The sequence below is a fragment of the Anguilla anguilla genome, chromosome 15 (assembly GCF_013347855.1).
Source record: "Anguilla anguilla isolate fAngAng1 chromosome 15, fAngAng1.pri, whole genome shotgun sequence".
NCBI lineage: Eukaryota > Metazoa > Chordata > Actinopteri > Anguilliformes > Anguillidae > Anguilla > Anguilla anguilla.
This window is the reverse complement of record NC_049215.1, coordinates 16,355,530-16,363,436: the sequence shown is the minus strand read 5'-3', so window position 1 is coordinate 16,363,436 and position 7,907 is coordinate 16,355,530.

Genomic DNA, 7,907 nt, shown 5'->3' with positions numbered 1-7,907 from the left:
AAAAGCACAGCTACGCCTATTAGCGATGATTCAGAGCGGTGCTATACTGTTACAAGCAATGAACGCTCAGAATATCTCACACCCTTTCATTTGTGTCAACTTTCTTTTTCCCAGAAACCAAATTCCCATGTGTTTTTCCTTTTTGAACTCATTAATTTTAAATAAAGACCTATCAGATTTTATTTACAGACCTAGCTGATTTTAACACTGATATTCATACTTAGAGGAAAATAAAAAGAAAAAGCCCCTTTTAACAGCCAGGCTGGTTAGAGACAATGTCATACCGTTCCTTTTCAGCTGTGGTAGAACGCCCTTTGAGTGAGTCGAGGAAAGTCTTCAAGGACAGCTGGAAGACAGCCAGGGCCCATGGTTTATCCGCATCTCAGTTTACAGGAAATGCAGAGGAGAAAGATGAAGACAGGGAATTCATGCTCACCGTCTCTTTGTTCCTGGGCAGGATGGGATCATTTTGTAAACCATCACAGTTATTTTTAAAAACAGATTCATCGTGTTCCTGGATTGATTTAAATGACCTCATACAGAAAGAGGTGAAGCTCCACATCAAGGACAATGTAGGCCTCAGTTATGGTGTAAGACTAATGCTGTCCTGGATCGTGACAGATCAGTGAGGGGGCAGTTGGGTGGCTCGTCCTGTACAGGGAATGTTCTAGTACATGGATCAGCCCCACAGTCTGGTACCGAATATAGACTGTGCCATTGCTTACTGTGGCTGATATTTAGCCCCAAAGTACCATTCACAGTTGGCTCTAGCACTGTCCAGAGTTGGGAAGACAGCATCTTATCATGCAGCAGCGAATGATGTTAGCCGACTGAATGCCCACAAGTCTCTCTTCAGCTGCACACGATGAGTCTTCCTCCGACTCATGTCTGCGTGAGCCCAACTTGTGACCTATGATGTAATAAGAAGCAGCAGGTGACAATGTGCTTTGGAGGAGAGCACATGCATGTCTACACTCTCCAAAATTGATGGGAAAGGTTGCAAGAATAATCACAAATGCAATATATACAATCAGGTCTTCTAAACTGGGGAGCAATACATTAAAAACATTCAAAGAGACGCAAAACAAAAAATGTAAAAAATATATTTATATCTTAGATTGAAAAATTGATATCTTACTTAATGGGAATCTGCAATTTTAAGAAAAAGAAAATTACATACTATTTATAAAATGTGGAAAGTTCCTGTGTGTGTGTGTGTGTGTGTGTGTGTGTGTGTGTGTGTGTGTGTGTGTTTGTCTGGGTGCTTGCATGTGTGCATGTGAACCATGTTACCAACCTTAACATCTTACCATCTTGTGGAAGTGGCTATTTCAGCATCACCAGGACCTTTACCGGAGAATTCAGATTGATTTGTCAAGCTCTTCAAAACTGTTATCGCCAACAAGCAGATAAAGAACAAAATTAAATCAGAGGGAAAGCTGATAGCTCCTGCCGGTCTATTTGATTCCCAGACGCTGGAATCACATGGCATCCAGCTTTTGTTGAGATGAGGCCTTTCTCTTTGGCTGAGATGAACAGACGATAGATGCTTAACAATCTGAGAGGTGTCTGGAAGTTCCCAGCATCCCTTTTCAGACCAACAAGCTAGATATAATATAGGCAAACCCAACATGAGCAGTCACTGGAACACAAAGCATTCTTTGTTAATGCCATTAGCGGCTGTCATATAAATACCCTGTTATATAACCAGATGTTGAAAGTATCACCTTCACAGTAGACAGTGTGTGACTGAAAGATGTGATATGCTATAACCCTGCCAACCAGAGACTAAAAAAGAAATAAGAAACTGATGAATTCTTGCGCTCCGGGCTCCCCAAGGGTTGAATGTGTGAATGCTGCTGATGGCTGGTGACCTTGGCATGACAGAGGCAGCTATCTCTCCTTTTTACTGATTGTTTCCCTCAACCTGTTTTCATTTGCTTCACTCGATTAACAGTCAAGTAATTGAAATGCATAATCTATCCGTCAAGAGCCACGTAATTGTCTTAATTGTGTCTTGTGGTGCAATTGTTTTTTTTCTCCTTTTTTTCAAATGGAATTTGAACAGACTCACAGATTAGACCACTGGAATATATTTTCATTTCATTCTGTGCCCGTGAGCAGAGCACGTTCTGTGACTACAGTGACAATCCACAGGTGTCACAGTCCAGTCCTTGAGGGCCACTGTGTGGTTGGGTTTTCAGAGTGTTTCAGCACAAGTGATTCATTTAAGTCATTGATTGGCTAAAGGACCACACACTTTTTTTTTCTCAAGGCCTTAATTTCCTGCTGGTTGAAAGGGAAGAACTTTTCTTCATTTCTTTACCTGTAGCTTCCTGTCCTCAATTCCTCATAAACATGTCACAAGGAAACATGAAAGGGAAGCAAGAGTGGAGATGAGGTAAGTAGAGAAGTGAAAAGATTTCATAAGTTCTTGGATATCCTCACTCGTTCATTTTGCTATGACATTGTTCAGGAGTGTTTTTGAAAACACCCAGAAAACTGACTACGATCAATAAATGGAATTTGGTAACAATTACATTATGTATATAATATTTCAACTGTGGTATTACATTTTGTTTAAAATCAATTTGATACTATACGTCTTCTTTTTTAGTTACTTTTTAGCTATTGTCCTACTGTCCCTACATGGTATCTGTAGTTCTGTGTGGCCTATCATTGTAATTTACACATCTGTCTGTCTCTCCACTGTATTGTTAAGTATATATTGAAAAAAATAATATTTTATTTGATTTAATCACATGGCTAACTACAGCTAATAGACTAAACAAGTTAGCTGCTGTGATTAATAGCTGATATCTTACCTTTAAGCAAATGTGCTTGTCTAACATTATGGTTTTGATGTTAAGCTGTGAGTGTGGTCGTCCACAAAGTTTTTTTCTGCAACAGACACAGAACAAGTTTGTCTTCAGCTTGGGGAATGGAAATACAAATAACACATGCACCTCTCCAGACGTACAGGATACCATGTATCTGTTTTACAAGTTCTCCAACAAATCCTTTTGACTATCTACAAAAGAAGCGTTGCAACTTGTAGCTAAAGTTTTTTTAAATTATTTTTTTAATTTTTTTTTATTATGCTATCAGCTACAATGTTGCAGACAGTGTTGGAGCTAGATGTCGGAGGTTATCCTACATAGCAATCATTTCTAAGCAGGGATTGGTGGTCTGCAGTGTCATCCATAAATTTGCTAATGGTCAATTAGAATGTTCCCTGTCATAGGAAGTAGATACAGCAGATGTGGGGACAAGCAAGGAAGGAAATATGCATTTTAAAGTATTCAAAGTAGCCCAGGTTTCTGAACCCTTGGCTTAATAAAATGCTCCAATTTTTGGAATGCCATTGTGGTACCTAATTTTCAAAGCTTGAGTGACGTGAAATACAATTTACCACACACACAGACACACACACACACACTCTCTCTCTCTCTCTCTCTCTCACACACAAAAGACTTTTGGATTTACACACTCCGTCACACACTCATGAACTCTCTTTTTCTCTCTCAGAGGAGATTCATTACAGACTCATTAAGGACAAAGTCAAGACTGGAAAGAGCTTGTGCAGTTCACTGAGCTTGACTACTCGGGCACTTAAAATTTTAAACTTATTTCTGGATCCAACTACATCAATGGGCAGAAACCAAAGGATTTACTTGACAGATTTAGACATTTTTTTTTTAATTTGCTCATGGGTTTTTGAAAATGCACTGCACATACAAAATAGGCTGTCCTTCATTACTGTTTCACAGAATTTAAAAGTTATCTGAGAGTGAATACTGGAGAGGGGGAAGTTAGCTTCCCAGAAAGCCAATAAAATCTGCATTTGGAAAGCATCCATGAAAAACCCTGTGTGCATACAATCACTGAGCCCAAGTATGTTGGTTGTTTTGTTTGCTTTAATTTACTTCTTCGAGATAAGTGGTCAGTACAATTCATGTGTAGTAGTGCGCTTGTGTTGACTGGCGGGAAACCCTGCAGGGCCATGCTTATTTGGAGGAAAAACCATTAAAAACACAAATGGAAAGAATAAATAAAAAAGCCAAGTAACTTATAAAAAAAGAACGAGGGAGCGTGATGTTCTGCCACTTCTAACAGCAAGGTACCGTCACAAATAGAACGGACCCCTGTGTTCTCTCAGAGCACCAGTAATGCTGCTGGGCCCATACTGCTCTTAAGACAAAAGCTATTTCACTGTCCACCAATCACAACACTTCCAATCCCTGTTCTCACAGACACACTTGAGTAAAGCATCAATTAACTGATTAAGGAGTGGATTGCCATTTACTGAGATTACCGGCGTGACAATGGCTAATTAACAGAATTAATTCAGGCTACTGACTTTTGGGTAGCACTCCAGAACCCAGGGTTAACAACACTGCATATTTCTGCCAAATTCCATGTGCACCCACTCCTTAATGACATTTCCAATCAATAATAATCAATACACCAATTGCTTATAAACCGTTATCGTTCAAACGTTAATATAGCATACTGTACATTTTGTCAATGCAGTACATTTCGATACACAAGTGAGCAGTCAGCAGCCAATGTAATTGGTGCCAATGATAAGTATTAGAGATCTGTAGTATTCTTCTTGCATTTGATCCAGTCCAGCTCCTGAGGAAGTAACCACATCCCCACAGGTAAGCAGTCCTGAAAGCCCAGCCCCCAGTACCTTGACTGAGTGCGTGGGTTGGGAGTCTGAGGGGGGGGGGGGGGGGGTTGTTGGATGGGGCAAGAGATCTCACATCACACAAAGAAGCAAAAACACCATATCGGCAGTGCTTTAGCTGTGAGGACATTTTATCAAAGGCTCATTAATGCATTCTGCTGTTCATTGCCTGCAGCAACAAAGAACTTGATAGCGGTGAAAACAAGTGATGTTCATGCTTTGTGTGTGTGTGTGTGTGTGTGTGTGACAAAGTGAGAGAGGGTGAGAGGGCATTGCAGCCAAAGATGTTTTTTTTTTCCCTTTCTTGCCGAAGATCAGTTGCCCTTTCCAAATATTCCCATGGAGATTCATATTACCACAATACTGCTTTTAGCTCATCGACTATAGCCTAATCACTCACTTCTGCTGGTCTCTGGGGTATTCTCACCAATATTTTTTTGATGCAGAACATTTTTAAAGCTTATTTCTGCATGAAGATTCCTTGAAAAACAACAGAGCATATCTTTCTTACTATTGATTTTTGATCTGGTGTCAAAAGCCAAAGTATTCTCTTTTTTCATTAAAAATAAACCATGTAAGATCACACTTGAGGTTGCATTCAGAAATTGACCACAGAAGTATAGTATGACCTGAAATAATTTGAGAATAAAGCAAATGTATGACTACACCAAATACAATTTATTTTGTACTGGAAAATAAACCTACAAAAAGTAAAATAATAGAATGTACCATTTCTTTCAACTTATTTGATCATTTAAATGCATTTTTACAAACCCTGCCCCATTGCCCTCCCTGACCAGCACTGTGACTAATCTTGGCTCTAATGGGATTCTCCCCAGCAGCTGCTCAGGCCTGCTCTGGGTTCCAGAGGGTTAATGATCCATTTTCGATAATGGGGTATAAGTGGCTTACTTAGTATGCCGTAGAATGTCCACGGATGAAAAGGTGATTTTGAAAGCTGCAGAACAGAACCTCATTAAAAAGCCAGGTATTGGCTCCGCACCTGCACTCAAAACGTCAAGTGCTCTCCAGGGTTTGTTTTTGGCTGGGCTTTGAGTCATAATTCCTTGCTCAGATTGTCCTCGCAGCATGCGTGCTCACTATTGTATCCTGTAAACAGCTTGGCCCATTGTTAATCGCCCCGGCAACTCTCCCAAACTGACAACGGGTGACATTAATCACAACCTCCGCTCCAGCAACGCAGAGTCAGTCAGAGCAACTGGTCCACAACCGGTTGCGCCACTACCGCGAGGAGTGCAGGAGAGTAAAAATGCCGCTCCCTGCTTTACTCCAGCGCTCAATGCTCCTGTCCTCCACCACCCTGGAGAGGAAGGATGGAGCTACGCAGTCTAGTGCGCTCTGTGACAGGGAGAGAGGAACTGCAGCACTGCAAGGGAGTCTCAGCAATACACTTTAGGGTGTTACCATTCAGGGGGCAGGACATGGTGTGTGTGAGAAGGAGAGAATGAGAGTGTGACAGAGTGTGAACGCAAAAGTGTTTGTGTATGAGTCTGATCGTGTGCCCACATGTGTATGTGTGTGTGTGTATGCGTGTGTGTGTGTGTGTGTGTGTGGCTGAAAGAGACAGTGATAGGTAGAGAGCGAGATCATATGTATGACAGAGTATGAACACGAAAGTGTATGTGTATGAGTGTGTGTGTGTGTACGTAAGAGAGATAGTGTGTGTGTGTTAGCGAGTAAGTGCGAGTGTGTGTGTGTGTGTGTGCATGTATACGCTTGCAGGTGAGTGAGTTTCTGTGTGGATGTATCAGCGTGTCATTGTGCATGTCGGTATTCAGTCCCAGAGGGGCAGGGGTAGAGTGAGTGGGCAGACCAGGGCTGTGAATGCGAGGAGAGGGAAACCGCAGCTCTCTCAGGCCTGAGGAACTTCTCGGGAATATTGCAGTACCCTCCTCCAACTATCCACGCTTCTCACTTGCCCCAGTCAGTTTTATTTTTATTTTACATTACAAGCCCAATCCACTGCAGCCGATGGTAACGTAATGAAATATAAATCTATCGGATGCTGCTGTTCACCATTCTCATATTCATGTTTAGGGCCCCAGGCTGTCCTGTGTTAGATACTGTGTGTATGCAGAAAAACTTTTTTTTCATTGCATAACTGTACCCTCCGGTCCAGCTTGGGGCCCAAAGTGCTCCTTCTGGCAACATAAAGAAATTATGCTCAAAAATCTGAGGATGCAGCATTTCACTCTGTATTTAATTACATCAAACATGGACAAGGGCATGGTCCACAACACACAGAAACATCAAAACAAATGCCTGCTGTGAATGTGTGAGAAATGTCACAATGTTAATTTAAAAATTACCATCATGTGATTTGATAAATAAGAAAGTATTACAGATGATGAAAATTCTATGCAGAACTTGCTCTTTTATTGGTGGTTGTGGATGGGGCAAACTCATTGATTTGGGGTTCCCATAGAGTGGATGATATCAGAATAGACAGATCGTTGTATTGACAACCCCACTGGACGAATATTAAAATATTCACCCTTTAACAGGATGGGAGTAGTAGTCAAAAATAACAATAAGATAACAGGTAGGTAAAATGGTGTTTCTTGTTGTCAATATTACTGACCATGGCACATATGTTCATAACACTCTGGATCCCGGAGTTACTTAAGCTTCTGTTTTGGTTCTGGTTCATTTCTCTCTATATCCCCTGATGCTTGTTCTTTTTTTTTTTGGCCAGCTTTATGTTTAATACATTTTCTCCGCAACACTATTGCCAGTGAATAATAGAAAGTTTGTATGATTTGTCTCTTTATGGTCAGCTTTTATCTTTATGCTACATGTCTCCTTCAAGTGTTGTTGAATTCTTTCGTCTTTTATGACACCTTACCTCACACATTTCTCAGTGTTAGTCATCCATTGCTGCTCAGATTTGCTCGCCTCCCTGTTATCCATTCCCCCTACTGCAGTCGTTCGATGCATAGATACGCTCAAATGAATAGTTTATGCGGGGGAACATCACATGATTCTGCAGAATATTTTCACTGCAGCATTTATTTCACTTTGACTATATTTTCCCCAATGTTCTCACTTAGGTGTCCTTTGGGACGTTAGCACACCGCTCAGGAACAGAGATGCGGTTTGACGGAGGTCCTGGTTACAAGGGAGTTAATAAATGGGAGTTATTTTACTGAGGTCTATATTTAATGTCATTAAAAATAGTAAATCTATTAAGCTT